Genomic DNA, 16,856 nt, shown 5'->3' with positions numbered 1-16,856 from the left:
ACAATTTTTGCTTTAATATATGAATTACACTAATACCTCACATTACATATATGAAGCCAAATTACACTAACCTAGTTGTTTACAACCTCAAACCTTACTCCCAGTATACATTCCAATAAATTTATTCTGTAAAAACAATACTTTTTTGTTTTTGATTTTTTTTACAGTAAAGTTTTCAACTACAAACCTTGAATATGCGAAAGATGTTCCAAGGACAAGCATAACAGGATTGATAAAACCCAAACTAACTAAATGTGTTCTCACAATACAAGCTGGCATAAAAATAAAATTAATTTTCTATTATCACAATTGCAACAATAATGTACACATAATAATGGTTTGTGGATGAGCACTAATTATTCTAATTCTAGTTCCAAAAGAAAACAACAGATCATTTTTAGTTTATATTTAAAAGTCAATGCTTTGTCTTACTTCCCAAAGGGCTACTGCTGATTCCAGCTTTAAAATGTAAAGTATCAAACTTGAGTAATTAGCTCAAATTGTACTGAGATTGGGGAAAAAATAAATCTTTGCCTTGTTTTGGAGTAACACAAAAGACTCACTAACTTCACATATAGAAACTGAGTTTGTGTACACTAACAACATGAGTTTTGAGAAGTATACGCTGTCAACTAGCTATTTCTAATATGGAATAGGTATTTTACAATATGATTAAACTTTACACATGGCCTCAAAACTGAAGAACAATTTTAAGTTCATCTTCAGTATGCCAACATTATGTATCTAGGAATTGGTTCCTGGGTTCTGTCACAGAGAGGAAATCCCTTAAGCATTATATTGAGTGGTCATTTTAAAAAATGCTAATTTATATTTAACTTAGTGTTTGTTTGGTGATGGTGGAGAAAAGGCAGGAGAGTGATGAACATAACTGCCTTGATAACGGATCCTAGACTTGTATAAGCTTGTGCAAAAATCTGGATAATCCTTAGTGGTTAAGGGCAACTTCACGCAACCAAATAACATGAAATTAAATCAATAACCTTAAAAAAGGCTAAAATGTCTTTTTCCACCAAAACGAAACAGAGAGAGGAATGTGAATAATGTACATACAAACTGGGGTTCTGTCAATGACAACAAGGACTATGTGTTGGTTCATATCAAATCCAAGAATATTAGACAACCAAACATATAACCTTCTTGTGGTTTTCTTAATATGCAGCATTCATTATGGTAGTTAGGTCCCTTCACTGGTTTTTTACAAGTCTGAAGTTGTGTTTCTTGTGTCATTGCCGGCATCTCCACCCTCAGAGCTGCTTTTATTTTCTTCTTCTTTGCAGTCCTTGTCATCTTCATCTCCTGGAGATTACCAGGACTGTTTAGAGGATTTCTTTGAAGTGTATGACTTTTTCCGTTTTGAGCCTGCTTTTTCATTCTTTCTTTTGCCTTTTCCATCTTCTTCTACTCTATCACCTTCTTCCTCACTGCTTGCCTCTGCATGCAGTATTCTCGCCTTCTTCCTCGGTTTCTGAAGAGTTCTGTTGCTGAATTGCCTGGTACCCAACAAACTTTACTGCTGGGTTATTTTCTATTTCCCACAATCCTTCATTAAATCCTTTCCGTTTGTTTGACTTCCCAAACTTGTCTTCGTATTCCTTATAAGGGAAAAGGTCTTTGGAACCTAGAAATGCAGTTTCATGGGTGCCAAAAAAGAAGATAGGATACGTATTTGCTGGAGGCTTCACAGCTCCCTCTGGGAGTTCCTCAATTCGGGCCGGCCAGTGCGGGTAGCCCTTCATCTTGCCGAAGACCAGGTCGCTCGCCTTGTACTTGCGGGGCCAAGGACGCGCCATCTGGGCCGCTCCCCTTCCTGGTCATCCGTGGGCTCTGCGAAGAGGCTAGGGGGCCGCCCCTCCGCGGGCCAAGGGACTGCGCCGCACTCCCCGCGGGCCTCGAGCCGGGCAGGCGGGCGGACAAGCTGCCGCTCCGACGAAGGGAAGCGGCGGCGAGGCGGTATAATTGCTTATCAATTTTAGAATCAGTTTTTTGGGATCCTTTAAAAATTCTGCTTGTTTACGGAGTGAAGTGCATTGAGTTTTATTATAATTGGAGGGAAATATATATCCCTGCAATCTTAGTCTCAAAACCAATAACGTTTTCATTGTATTTAAATTTTTAAAAATAATTCTGATGGAGTTTTAAAATGTCAGCCAGGGCTTCCCTGGTGGCACAGTGGTTGAGAGTCCGCCTGCCGATGCAGGGGACACGGGTTCGTGCCCCGGTCCGGGAAGATTCCACATGCCGCGGAGCAGCTAGGCCCGTGAGCCATGGCCGCTGAGCCTGCGCGTCCTGAGCCTGTGCTCCGCAATGGGAGAGGCCACAGCAGAGAGGCTCGTGTACCGCAAAAAAAAAAAAAAAAAGGTCAGCCAAGTCCCAACAGACTCCCTAATCCACTCATACATCCTTTATATGTGCTCTTCTCTCTGCTAGGAAGCTCCCCCCATCATATTTTGCCCAGCTTATTTCTACTCTTCATATATGGCTCATTTTAATACTTATTTTCTCAGGGATACCATTTCTTTAACTATATAAATTACCCCATTCATGTTCAATAAGTATCATATATTAAAATATTGCTCTTAAGACACATGGTACCCCAAGGGTCATCATTCTTGAAAAAGTAGAGTATACTAGTAAACACTACTTAATACATTTTCAAGGGTTAATTTTACTTTGTATCTTTTCTACCCTCAAACGCTCTCAAAAAAGAAATGAAGAGGTAAATATTCAAGTTTGTAAAATATAATCTCAAGAAAAACATAGTACTATACTGACTGCTTACTATGTGCCAGACAATTGACACATAGAGCTAAATATTATATATATTTTACATAATTATATAATATATAAATGTGTTATATGTAATGCCAAAATTATAGAGGGCTCATTTCCCAGGTACTAATCTAGGAGTTTCACATATATTAATTAATTCAATCATTATGACAACTCTATGAGGTAGGTGCTATTATTATCATGCCTAGTTTATAAAAACTGAGAAAAAAAGAAATTAAGTAAATTGTTCAGGTCACACAGCTGAAAAGTAGTGAAGCTAATATTTAAATCCAGCAGTGTGGTTTGAAGTCTACACTTTTAATTATGCACTTACATCTGTGCTTATAAGTTCCATATTAATTAATATTCACAATAATCTGAGATAGTAAATAGTTACATTGAAATCATTATCTAAATGAGGAATCTCAGAATTCATTTCCAAAATTTTCAAAGGGCACATAAATTTCTGAGGCAAGTATTTAGAGTTGTCTAACTTTATATGCCAATAATTATTAGATAAATGAGAGGAACTCCATGTTATATTATGTATTATATCATGTAAAGTATGGTAATAAAAGCACAGCAATTTTATTGATTTCTAGATATTTTCAAAATATAACATTCAATCATTGTTTCTACTAATATACGCATTTTTCTGTTTGACCACCAGGATCCAAACTGATACTTTCAAAGACTTCTCCGTTATGGAACAATGATCTTAAAAAGAATGTCAGGTGATCTTAAAAAGAATGTCAATTAAAAAGGAAAACAGATGGAATTTCAAAATCTATTTTTAGCAACTTTTATTAATTTATGTTTACTCTCACAATTATTATAGGGTTACAAAGGAAATATTTAAGGGGTATCTAATTCAGTGATTGAATATTAGATTCCCTAGATGTGGTCTAAATATTAAAGATGCTAAAAGATTATGAAATGTAAAATTTTTAAGTGTGCTGAGCACAAAGCTGACTTCCTTCAATCACTCAGAGAAAGCTGTCTAAATCCAAACTCTTTTGCTCATGTCTGTTCTGAAGTATGGAAATTTGAGCAAAAAATAATAGCATTAAGAATTACATTAAAATTTAATAAAGTGTTAGGCCTTTTCAGCAAGGATTTGCTTTTAAGTAAAGCTATTTAAGGTCTTACATATTGCCACAAAATCATTATTAAACCATTCTTTGAAGTTCCAGATGCTTGTAATTACAGAAACTATACTTTGACATGATATAGAACAACTTAAGTCATTTTAAGAATTTACTGTAAAGTCTAAACTCTCAAAGAGTTCTCAAATTTAACTATATTTTTTCACTCATAGACAAAAAAGTACAGCTTTTTCTTCTATCTTTTATAGTCATTCTAGCTCTTAATGCAGAAAAGCACATGGGATATTAATGGCAGATAAGCAATAACAGCATAATCTTAGTTTACTAAGTAATGTGAGAAGATAAAACAACAGCTAAGAGAAAAAAATATTCATATTGAAAAGAAAAAGTAGTAAACAATCTTTATCTTAAAAAAGAAAGGGTTGGCTTCCGGGAAGATGGCGGAAGAGTAGATTCCCGCACAGAGGATTGGTGCCGACCAGCACTCAACAGCCTGAGAAGCTTGTCTGCTCACCTGCCAGGGCAGGCAGGGCTGGGAGTTGAGGGTCGGGCTTCAGTTGGAGTGCTGGGAGAGGACTGGGGTTGGCGGTGTGAACACAGCCTGCAGGGGGTTACTGTGGCACGGCTGGCCGGGAGGGAGTCCGGGGAAAAGTACGGACCTCCCAAAGAGGCAAGAGACTTTTTCCTCCCTCTTTGTTTCCTGGTGCGAGAGGAGAGGGGATTAAGAGTGCTGCTTGAAGGAGCTGCAGAGACTGGCACGAGCTACGGCTAAAACAGTGGACCCAAGAGACGGGCATGAGATGCTAAGGCTGCTGCTGCCGCCACCAAGAAGCCTGTGTACGAGCACAGGTCACTATCCACACCACCCTTACGGGGAGCCTGTGCAGCCCGCCACTGCCAGGGTCCCGGGATCCAAGGACAACTCCCCCGGGAGAATGCACTGTGCACCTCAGGCTGGTGCAACGTCACACCGGCCTCTGCCGCCGCAGACTCGCCCCGCACTCCGTGCCCCTCCCTACCCCCGGCCTGAGTGAGCCAGATCCCCCGAATCAGCGGCTCCTTTAACCCCGTCCTGTCTGAGCGAAGAACAGACGCCCTCCGGCGACCTACACGCAGAGGCGGGGCCAAATCCAAAGCTGAGCCCCTAGGAGCTGTGAGAACAAAGAAGAGAAAGGGAAATCTCTCCCAGCAGCCTCAGAAGCAGTGGATGAAAGCTCCACAATCAACTTGATGTACTCTGCATCTGTGGAATATATGAATAGACAATGAATCATCCCAAATTGAGAAGGTGGACTTTGAGAGCAAGATTTATGATTTTTTCCCCTTTTCCTCTTTTTGTGAGTGTGTATGTATATGCTTCTGTGTGAGATTTTTTCTGTATAGCTTTGCTTCCACCATTTGTCCTAGGGTTCTATCCGTCCATTTTTTTTTTTTTTCTTTTCTTAATAATTTTTTTTTATTTTAATAACTTTATTATATTTTATCTTACTTTATTTTATTTTACTTTATCTTCTTTCTTTCTTTTTTCCTTCCCCCCCTACTTCCTTACTTCCTTCCTCCCTCCTTCCCTCCTTTCTTTCTTTCTTTCTTTCTACTTCTACTAATTCTTTCTTTCTACTTTTTCTCCCTTTTATTCTGAGCTGTGTGGATGAAAGGCTCTTGGTGCTGCAGCCAGGAGTCAGTGCTGTGCCTCTGAGGTGGGAGAGCCAACTTCAGGACACTGGTCCACAAGAGACCTCGCAGCTCCACGTAATATCAAACAGCGAAAATCTCCCAGATTTCTCCATCTCAACACCAGCACCCAGCTTCACTCAACGACCAGCAAGCTACAGTGCAGGACATCCTATGCCAAACAACTAGCAAGACAGGAACACAACCCCACCCATTAGCAGAGAGGCTGCCCACACAGGATAAATCCAAGGAGAAATACGCCAAGAAAGATATTAATCAAACTGTCAAAATTTAAATACAAAGAAAACATATTAAAAGCAGCAAGGGAAAAACAACAAATAACACACAAGGGAATCCCCATAAGGTTAAGAGCTGATCTTTCAGCAGAAACCCTGCAAGACAGAAGGGAGTGGCAGGACATATTTAAAGTGATGAAGGAGAAAAACCTACAACCAAGATTACTCTACCCAGCAAGGATCTCATTCAGATTTGATGGAGAAATTAAAAACTTTACAGACAAGCAAAAGCTGAGAGAGTTCAGCTCCACCAAACCAGCTTTACAACTGCTAAAGGAACTTCTCTAGGAAAAAAATACAAGAGAAGGAAAAGACCTACAATAACAAACTCAAAACAATTAAGAAAATGGGAATAGGAACATACATATCGATAATTACCTTAAATGTGAATGGACTAAATGCTCCCCAAAAAAGACACAGATTGGCTGAATGGATACAAAAACAAGACCCATATATTTCCTGTCTACAAGAGACCCACTTCAGACCTAGAGACACATACAGACTGAAAGTAAGGGGATGGAAAAAGATATTCCATGCAAATGGAAACCAAAAGAAAGCTGGAGTAGCAATTCTCATATCAGAAAAAATAGACTTTAAAATAAAGACTATTACAAGAGACAAAGAAGGACACTACATAATGATCAAGGGATCGATCCAAGAAGAACATATAACAATTGTAAATATTTATGCACTCAACATAGGAGCACCTCAATACATAAGGCAAATACTAACAGCCATAAAAGGGGAAATCGATAGTAACACATTCATAGTAGGGGACTTTAACACCCCACTTTCACCAATGGACAGATCATCCAAAATGAAAATAAATAAAGAAACACAAGCTTTAAATGATATATTAAACAAGATGGACTTAATTGATATTTATAGGACATTCCATCCAAAAACAACAGAATACACATTCTTCTCAAGTGCTCATGGAACATTCTCCAGGATAGATCATATCTTGAGTCATGAATCAAGCCTTGGTAAATTTAAGAAAATTGAAATTGTATCCACTATCTTTTCCAACTACAATGGTATGAGACTAGATATCAATTACAGGAAAAGATCTGTAAAAAATACAAACACATGGAGGCTAAACAATACACTACTTAATAACGAAGTGATCACTGAAGAAATCAAAGAGGAAATAAAAAAATACCTAGAAACAAATGACAATGGAGACACAATGACCCAAAATCTATGGGATGCAGCAAAAGCAGTTCTAAGAGGGAAGTTTATAGCAATACAATCCTACCTTAAGAAACAGGAAACATCTCGAACAACAATGTAGCCTTGCACCTAAAGCAATTAGAGAAAGAAGAACAAAAAAACACAGAAAGTTAGCAGAAGGAAAGAAATCATAAAAGTCAGATCAGAAATAAATGAAAAAGAAATGAAGGAAACGATAGCAAAGATCAATAAAACTAAAAGCTGGCTCTTTGAGAAGATAAACAAAATTGATAAACCATTAGCCAGACTCATCAAGAAAAAAAGGGAGAAGACTCAAATAAATAGAATTAGAAATGAAAAAGGACAAGTAACAACTGACACTGCAGAAATACAAAAGATCATGAGAGATTACTACAAGCAACTCTATGCCAATAAACTGGACAACCTGGAAAAATGGACAAATTCTTAGAAATGCACAACCTGCCAAGACTGAATCAGGAAGAAATAGAAAAGATGAACAGACTAGAAAAGAACAATATGAAATTGAAACTGTGATTAAAAATCTTCCAACAAACAAAAGCCCAGGACTAGATGGCTTCACAGGCAAATTCTATCAAACATTTCTATCATTCTATCAAACATTTAGAGAAGCTAACACCTAACGTTAGAGAAGCTAACACCTATACTTCTCAAACTCTTCCAAAATATAGCAGAGGGAGGAACACTCCCAAACTCATTCTACAAGGCCACCATCACCTTGATACCAAAACCAGACAAGGATGTCACAAAGCAAAAAAATTACAGGCCAATATCACTGATGAACATAGATGCAAAACTCCTCAACAAAATACTAGCAAACAGAATCCAACAGCACATTAAAAGGATCATACACCATGATCAAGTGGGGTTTATTCCAGGAATTCAAGGATTCTTTAAGATATGCAAATCAATCAATGTGATAAACCATATTAACAAATTGAAGGAGAAAAACCATATGATCATCTCAATAGATGCAGAGAAAGCTTGTGACAAAATTCAACACCTGTTTATGATAAAAACCCTGCAGAAAGTAGGCATAGAGGGAACTTTCCTCAACATAATAAAGGCCATATATGACAAACCCACAGCCAACATTGTCCTCAATGGTGAAAAACTGAAAGCATTTCCACTAAGATCAGGAAAAAGACAAGGTTGCCCACTCTCACTACCACTCTTATTCAACATAGTTTTGGAAGTTTTAGCCACAGCAATTAGACAAGAAAAGGAAATAAAAGGAATCCAAATCAGAAAAGAAGAAGTAAAGCTGTCACTGTTAGCAGATGACATGATACTATACATAGAGAATCCTAAAGATGCTACCAGAAATCTTCTAGAGGTAATTAATGAATTTGGTAAAGTAGCAGGACACAAAGTTAATGCACAGAAATCTCTGGCATTCCTATACACTAATGATGAAAAATATGAAAGTGAAATCAAGAAAACACTCCCATTTACCATTGCAACAAAAAGAATAAAATATCTAGGAATAAAGCTACCTAAGGGGACAAAAGACTTGTATGCAGAAAATTATAAGACACTGATGAAAGAAATTAAAGATGATACAAATAGATGGAGAGATATACCATGTTCTTGGATTGGAAGAATCAACATTGTGAAAATGACTCTACTACCCAAAGCAATCTAAAGATTCAATGCAATCCCTATCAAACTACCACTGGCATTTTTCACAGAACTAGAACAAAAAATTTCACAATTTGTATGGAAACACAAAAGACCCCGAATAGCCAAAGCAATCTTGAGAACGAAAAACGGAGCTGGAGGAATCAGGCTACCTGACTTCAGACTGTACTACAAAGCTACAGTAATCAAGACAGTATGGTACTGGCACAAAAACAGAAAGATAGATCAATGGAACAGGATAGAAAGCCCAGAGATAAATCCAGGCACATATGGTCACCTTATCTTTGATAAAGGAGGCAGGAGTGTACAGTGGAGAAAGGACAGCCTCTTCAATAAGTGGTGCTGCGAAAACTGGACAGGTACATGTAAAAGTATGAGATTAGATCACTCTCTAACACCATACACAAAAATAAGTTCAAAATGGATTAAAGAGCTAAATGTAAGTCCAGAAACTATCGAACTCTTAGAGGAAAACATAGGCAGAACACTCTATGAGATAAATCACAGCAGGATCCTTTTTGACCCACCTCCTAAAGAAATGGAAATAAAAACAAAAATAAACAAATGGGACCTAATAAAACTTCAAAGCTTTTGCACAGCAAAGGAAACCGTAAACAAGACCAATAGACAACACTCAGAATGGGAGAAAATATTTGCAAGTGAAGCAACTGACAAAGGAGTAATGTCCAAAATTTATAAGCAGCTCATGCAGCTCAATATCAAAAAAACAAACAACCCAATCCAAAAATGGGCAGAAGACCTAAATAGACATTTCTCCAAAGAAGATATACAGACTGCCAACAAACACATGAAAGAATCTCAACATCATTAATCATTAGAGAAATGCAAATCAAAACTACAATGAGATATCATCTCACACCAGTCAGAATGGCCATCATCAAAAAATCTAGAAACAATAAATGCTGGAGATGGTGTGGAGAAAAGGAACCCTCTTGCACTGTTGGTGGGAATGTAAATTGATACAGCCACTGTGGAGAACAGTATGGAGTTTCCTTAAAAAACTACAAATAGAACTACCGTATGACCCAGAAATCCCACTACTGGGCTTATATCCTGAGAAAACCATAATTCAAAAAGAGTCATGTACCAAAATGTTAATTGCAGCTCTATTTACAATAGCCCGGAGATGGAAACAACCTAAGTGTCCATCATCGGATGAATGGATAAATAAGATGTGGCACACATATACAATGGAATATTACTCAGCCATAAAAAGAAACGAAATTGAGCTGTTTGTAATGAGGTGGATAGACCTAGCGTCTGTCATACAGAGTGTAGTAAGTCAGAAAGAGAAAGACAAATACCATATGCTAACACATATATATGGAATTTCAGGAAAAAAAAAATGTCATGAAGAACCTAGGGGTAAGACAGGAATAAAGACACAGACCTACTAGAGAATGGACTTGAGGATATGGGGAGGGGGAAGGGTAAGTTGTGACAAAGCGAGACAGAGGCACGGACATATATACACTACCAAACGTAAGGTAGATAGCTAGTGGGAAACAGCCGCATAGCACAGGGAGATCAGCTCGGTTCTTTGTGATCGCCCGGAGGGGTGGGATAGGGAGGGTGGGAGGGAGGGAGAAGCAAGAGGGAAGAGATATGGGAACATATGTATATGTATAACTGATTCACTTTGTTATAAAGCAGAAACTAACACACCATTGTAAAGCAATTATACTCCAATAAAGTTGTAAAAAAAAAAATGAGCTTGTTAAAAAAATGGAATTCAAGCTCACCAGTACTACTGAATCAGAATCTGCACTTTTACAATCTCCCCAGTGTACTTGTGTACCCATGAATAGTTGAAAGGTTCATTTCTACCTCGACATGTCTTTTCTGTCTGAGAAATACACACATTTTATCCAGTTTGATATAAATAAAACACTCAAAAATGTAAAAAAAAAGAAAAAAAAGAAAGAATGAAAATGTTTTCTGTGGAATACACGAATTATACCTATTTTTAGTGTTCTTGACTAAATATTTGTATTCTCGATTAAATATTTGTATTCTCAACAGTTTGTTTTATTCCTACGTGTAATCTTTACATTTTTTCCACATGTTTTACTATGAAAATTTCCAAAGTTACAGAAAAGTTAAAATAATCACTTAGTGTATATACCATATACCCTCCACCTCTTCTATAATTGTCAGATCGCGATATGTTTGCTTCATGATCCACCTATCATTCTTCAAACTGTGATACATCTGTCATTCTTCAGTCATCATATTTTGATGTTTTTCATATACATGAAGTACTTCTTTTGATGTATTCATGTATTTCCATATACTTTAGAATGCATACATAAAATTGAGTGTAATGTTCTTGGGAGCAAAATTTATATGCAGTGATATACACAAAACTTAAGTGCATCTAAGTATAATTTCAAGGCACCTTGATCTTTCTTGTTTCTGCTCTAAGTTTTGCATCCTTATTCTACACCAGATGTCCCTGTTTCACTATAGTTCATATATTCTAAATGCCATAAATCGCAAAGAATCCTGTTGTGTCCCTAGCCCTTAGCCAATATGCTGCTTATTCTTATCAGGATACTAATATGTCATTTAGCTTTGTACTAGGCTGTTCTCTGTCACATTCTTACAGGAATATTGAACCAAAGCAGGCAGCCATCAGCATTTAGTAGTAACAGAGGAAAATAGATACAAACACAAAAATGTCAAAGCATAAGATAATTAATCCCTCAATGAAAGGTCATTTATAACTTGGGTATACAAAATTGACATTACTAAAATAAATAATCGGGACTTCATACATAGGATCTATTTTCCTGACAAAAGATAGCCTACCTGTACCTGATTTGTATTAAAATGTGCTATGAAAGGCAACATTGTTAGCCTAAAGGCATGGCACATTGCTAATGTGAAATTTTGCCTTAGGTTTACAAATGATAACACTTGACTGTCAACAGGCTACCCTATAAAATCAATTACCTGTGCTCTAAATAAAATTTTAGTGGCCTTATAAATAATTTAAACTAAGGGCTATATAAGTACCTGAATATTTCCATCGCCCTCAAGAATAGTTTTGTCATTGCAGTCTTATGTCTTCATTAAAGGGCATTTTTTCATAGAGTTAAAAAAGTGTTAAAACAGTGCATAAAATTTTAATATCTACAAAACGTGTCACTTCTTTAATTCTCTAGACAGTCCTACATTCGACAATGTTAATGTAATTTAGGAGCCAAACCACCCCATCACAATTCTTTCTATGTGTTTAGGGGAGCCTGCAATAAATATGAAAAATATCACTATCATACTATATGTAAAAAATGTGTTCCAAGATATCAGAGTGACTCAAACTCTTAGTGAATACAAAACACCAATAGGTGAAACCGTAGTTTGCTTATGTGTATAATATGAGCTGAATAATAATGTAAGTATGATGATCCATCTCATACATTATCAATAGTTGAATGATGCCGAGGAGTTAGACAAGGGCCATTTACAAATAAAATACTAAACTTAATGGTTTATTAGTTAATTTCAAAAGGGAATATTCACAGGACTTAGAAGTTAAATATTTGGTATTTTATGAATTCTAATTCTTCATAACCATATTTCTTTGCAATTTTTTACTTTTCACTTATTATAAAAACGATAGCAATTCCTAAACATGAATCAAATAGTCTTGACCATGAGACTGAGCTCCAGGCTTCAGTTTTCATGTTTGTGGTAGCCAGCCCAGAATTTTAAGTATGCAGTCTCTTTCACCATTGTAATCTACTGAGTGTAATAAAATCTAAAAGTCATTATTTTACTCCTGCTATGAAGCTCCCACATTTCAAAACTATTAAAATCAAACAATCTTCATCTTGTCAAATAATACCAAAATGTGTGGAGCAAAGTGGTGTCAAATAAGGCAATACAAAGAGAGGAGGATAACAATTGTTCATATACCCATAGTTTTATTCCAACTGGAGACAATAGTGTAGTAGTTTTATTCAAAAGTAAGTTACGATAATAAAACTTCCTTACCAGTTATTATCATTTTCCTTAAAATAATAAAATTGAATATTCACTAATAAATAATTGAAAAGAAATGTGTCCTTCCAGAAAATGTCCCAGCCAAACATTTAAAATTAACTATTATGTAAAGCTACATAATAGCTTTCTGCCTTTTAACTTTACTATGTTTATTCAGCAACGTTCTTCTAGGCAATGTGGCATTTCATTTTTAGGGAACAGCAGGAAGAGTTGTAGGAGTGAAGCCCTATATGTTAATAGAAACTATAAAATAGACCAGAAATAAAAATGCTGCTCAATCATCCATTCACAGCTTTATCCTGAATATGGTCTCTTGATTTAGTCTGTAAATGGATTTTGTAGTGAATGCCAAGGCAAACAAACTACCCTGCCTCAGAAGTTGATTTATTCATGAACAAAACCTAGAGACATGGCCTGGTCCAGTTCAGCCTGGGAAGGAGAGTGCACATCTGGATGGAAGTGGCCTTTGCCTAAGAGCCTGGCATTCAGACGGTGGTCTGACCCTAAATATTATCCCTCCTTTGTCCTCTCTTTTCTGATAAAACTGCTTAGGATTTTAACTTCTCTTTTTTGAGCATTCATAGTTGATAAATAATTATGTTATAGTACTCTTGGGGATATTTGTGAGCCAAAAGGTAAAGTATAAGGGCTGTTTTGACTTGCACATACCATCACTGACTCCATTTTACAGCTTCCTCTTAGACCTGCAGTCCTACCACTCTCCCCTTTCTGGGTGACTTACTCACAAAGAATGCCCCCAAGCCAGATAAATTTCCAATCAACTTTTACACTTGCCTTCATCTGATATGAAAACAGAAAGAATGTCTTTTGCTGATGAAGATGGTTATTGGTCATGAGACCCCCAAGTTCCATTTAGTACCAGACATACTTCTCCCTGGTAGTCAGATTCTAGTTTTAGCTTTGGCCTCTTCACAGTCCCCAGCACTCCCTTTGGCAGATGGGCATGCAGCCACAAATGCCTCTGAATCCTTGTCTGCCTAATCCTGCCTGTATGTAAGTTACCCATAATAAACTTCATAATTGCACTTTATGGAGTTGCCTGCTTCGTTTTTTAGTCTTAAAGTTACTTCTCAGTTCAAAGGATATTATTCAATATCTCCTCATTATTCAATGCCTTTCAACATTACTCAAATTGCTCTGAAGCCAACTGAATGGGTCTAAATCCTGGCTCCACCTTTTGCCATCAGGTGACATTAAAGAACTTCTCTGTTTTCACATCTGCACTAACTCTTTGAGGCAGAAACTGCACATGAGCTTTGGTCTTTAGATATTAATATAGTTGACATGATCTCAGGTAATTTTATATTTTTCTTAACCTTCTTTCTGCTGAACTTGCAAGAGAATGTGTTTGTTTAGAGGGCTCTTAGAGGATGATTTTCTTTAAAATAGGCCTCAAGTTTAGAAGAGGATCTATAGATTTTTAGACCCCAGATCCCTGAAACACCCCTGAAGCTTCAGGAATAAGCCAAAGAGGCCTGTATATGGATTTGCTGATTGATGAAGAAGTTGACAAGCATTTTTACTCATTTGAAATCACATGTATATTTAGCACCTCATCTCCCAGAAGCTTATACTCTAATGAGAGCCAGAGACAAAGTAAATATTAGAAAACAATATGATCTTGGAGTCGCGGGCATCCTGACTGCAGAGGCCCCAAAGATGGCATAGTGATGAAGACACCTTCCAATGATCGCAGAATCTTTACCCGCGGGTACCTGCCTGGACCTGTGGCATCACCTTGAGCCAAAGGAACTTGTCTACCACTTCCCCGAAAACGTCTTTCTTTCCTAATTCATGAGCCAGCAGGATGTGGTCGCCAGGCTTTCAGAATGCCTGCTCATAGCTGCGTACAAAGGCCAGGCGGAGAATGTGTTTCAGCTCATTAACAAGGGCGCCAAGGTAGCCGTTACCAAGCATGGCTGGACCCCTTGCATCTTGCTGCCAATAAGGGCCATCTTTCTGTGGTCCAGATCTTGCTGAAGGCTGGCCGTGACCTCGATGTCCAGGATGATGCTGGAGACACAGCACTTTATATTGCTGCTGCCCTAAATCACAAGAAGGTGGTTAAAATCTTAGTGGAAGCCGGAGCAGATGGGACCATTGTCAATAATGCAGGCCGGACTCCACTGGAGACTGCCTGCTACCACAATAATCCACAAGTTGCTCTCCTCCTCACTAAAATGCCCCAGGGAAGTGTCTCAGCAGGAGACACCCATAGCAGTGAACAGGCTGTACCCAGAAAAGAAGAGTCCAGAGATTTCCTGTCCACCTCCCCAGAGTCCAGAGCAAAGGACAACAGGCAGAAAAAGTCAAGGCCCAATGTGTCAGCGTTTTCTGACTCCACCCCACCAGCACACAAGCAGCCCTGACAGCTGAAGAACTCGCGCACTCACAATGACCCTAAAAAGAGGCCCAGGCATCGCTGTTTACCCCCATCCCCCATGAGTTCAGAGCATACCAACTCTACACCCTATACCGGGGCAAGGGCAGCAAAGTGATGCAGGCACCAATAAATGGCTGTAGATGTGAACCCCTGATCAACAAGCTGGAGAATCAGTTGGAGTCAACTGTGGAGGAGATCAAAGCAGAGCTGGTGTTGGTACAGGATAAGATGAACACGAAGCTGGGGCACATGGAGAATAAGACCCAGCACCAAATGCGGGTTCTGGACCAGCTGATGGTCGAGCGACTCTCAGCAGAGAGGAAGGAGTGCCTGAATCACCTGTAGCAGCACTCGGACTCAGAGAAGCACGAGGGAGAGAAACGGCAGATGTCCTTGGTGGATGAATTAAAAACTTGGTGCACGTTAAAGATTCAGAATCGGGAGCTGAAGCTTTCTGGAGATTCTGGGGCCTCCAAGACTAAATCCACACCCTCCACTTGCGAGTCCTCCACAGGTGTGGATCAGTCAGTGGGGACTGCAGGTCCAGTAGCAGCCTCTGACAGCTCCCCCCAGGTGGCCAGGCCCAAGGAAAAGGCCCTCAGCTCCACAGCCACCCACAGACCCCAGCAGGAGCTGTCTTCCTCGGATTGTACAGGCTCCCGACTGAGGAATGTCAAGGTCCAGACAGCCTCGTTACCCTTGAAAGAGGCAGCCAAATGCAACCCACAGGCTGGGCCCTGTGTTGACAGAGGCACCCAAACCAAGAAGTCTGGGAAAAGTGGACAGACGAGGAACCTAGGCCAGCACCCAGCACCCAGCACCACCTGCGGGCAGCCGCCACCAGCAGCAGGTGGCAAGCAGGCTGCCCCTCACATTCGAGACACCTCCCAAGCGTTGGAGCTCACCCACTATTTCTTTGAGGCTGTTTCCACCCAGATGGAAAAGTGGTATGAAAGGATGATTGAAGAAGCACGAAACCAAGCCAGTCAGAAAGCCCAGCAAGACAAGGCCACGCTGGAGGAACACATTAAAAGTTTAGAGGAGGAACTTGCTAAACTAAGGACTAAGGTACACAAGGAAAACTAGGGCCTGGGAAGTGGGACGAGAAAGAATTCCTGGGACTTCCCTGCTGGTCCAGTGGTTAAGACTCTGTGCTTCCAATGCAGGGGGCGGGGGTTCGATCCCTGGTCGGGGAACTAAGATCACACATGCCGTGTGGCTAGGGGTGGGAGGCGGTGGCGCCAGGGAAGGATTCCTGAGGATTTCCGGTTCTGCAACTGCAGAAGAGCTATGTCCAAGGTGTCGGTTTTTGTACACAGAGCAGAACTTGCCTTTAAAAAAAATCAGTAATTTCTAAAATGTGCCACACACATGCTTCCTATGCCCTGAAGTTATGAAGACTTCAACAATTAGACTGAAATTAGGGGAAACTTGCTTAGTTTCAGGTTTCATTACAGATTCGAAACCTCAGCCCAAGTTCATCTGAAGTTCAAAAGCTCAGATTAAGCGAGCTGTGCTAAGAAACTGAAGGATGTGTAAGCCTAAATTCTAATATTCAGGATATGAAATAATGTAAATGAAAAGCAAGAAAAATATGAATCCCTGTGAACTCAAATCAAGCAGTCATTCATATCAACATGCTTGCTGTGCCTGGACAGTGTCTTTCTGTAAGAACTGTAACAGACACGCTGAACCCCCTCCCTCAAG

General features: G+C 39.0%; 2 pseudogenes across 2 annotated transcripts; one reads left to right on the top strand and one right to left on the bottom strand.

Annotated features, from left to right (window-relative positions):
- Positions 1-1,080: 1,080 nt before the first annotated feature.
- Positions 1,081-1,811, bottom strand: LOC309823421 (hepatoma-derived growth factor-related protein 3-like; annotated as a pseudogene). Its single transcript has one exon. The product of its transcript is annotated as a hepatoma-derived growth factor-related protein 3-like (transcript).
- A 12,749-nt stretch (positions 1,812-14,560) lies between these two features.
- On the top strand, positions 14,561-16,235 carry LOC309823189 (ankyrin repeat domain-containing protein 6-like; annotated as a pseudogene). The gene is made up of 2 exons: positions 14,561-14,665; positions 14,737-16,235. The product of its transcript is annotated as an ankyrin repeat domain-containing protein 6-like (transcript).
- Positions 16,236-16,856: the final 621 nt, after the last annotated feature.

The sequence above is a fragment of the Grampus griseus genome (genome assembly GCF_964374135.1).
Source record: "Grampus griseus genome assembly, chromosome: 5".
Classification (NCBI taxonomy): Eukaryota; Metazoa; Chordata; class Mammalia; order Artiodactyla; family Delphinidae; genus Grampus; species Grampus griseus.
The sequence above is the reverse complement of the archived record's forward strand: the minus strand, read 5'-3'. Positions and strand labels throughout refer to the sequence as shown.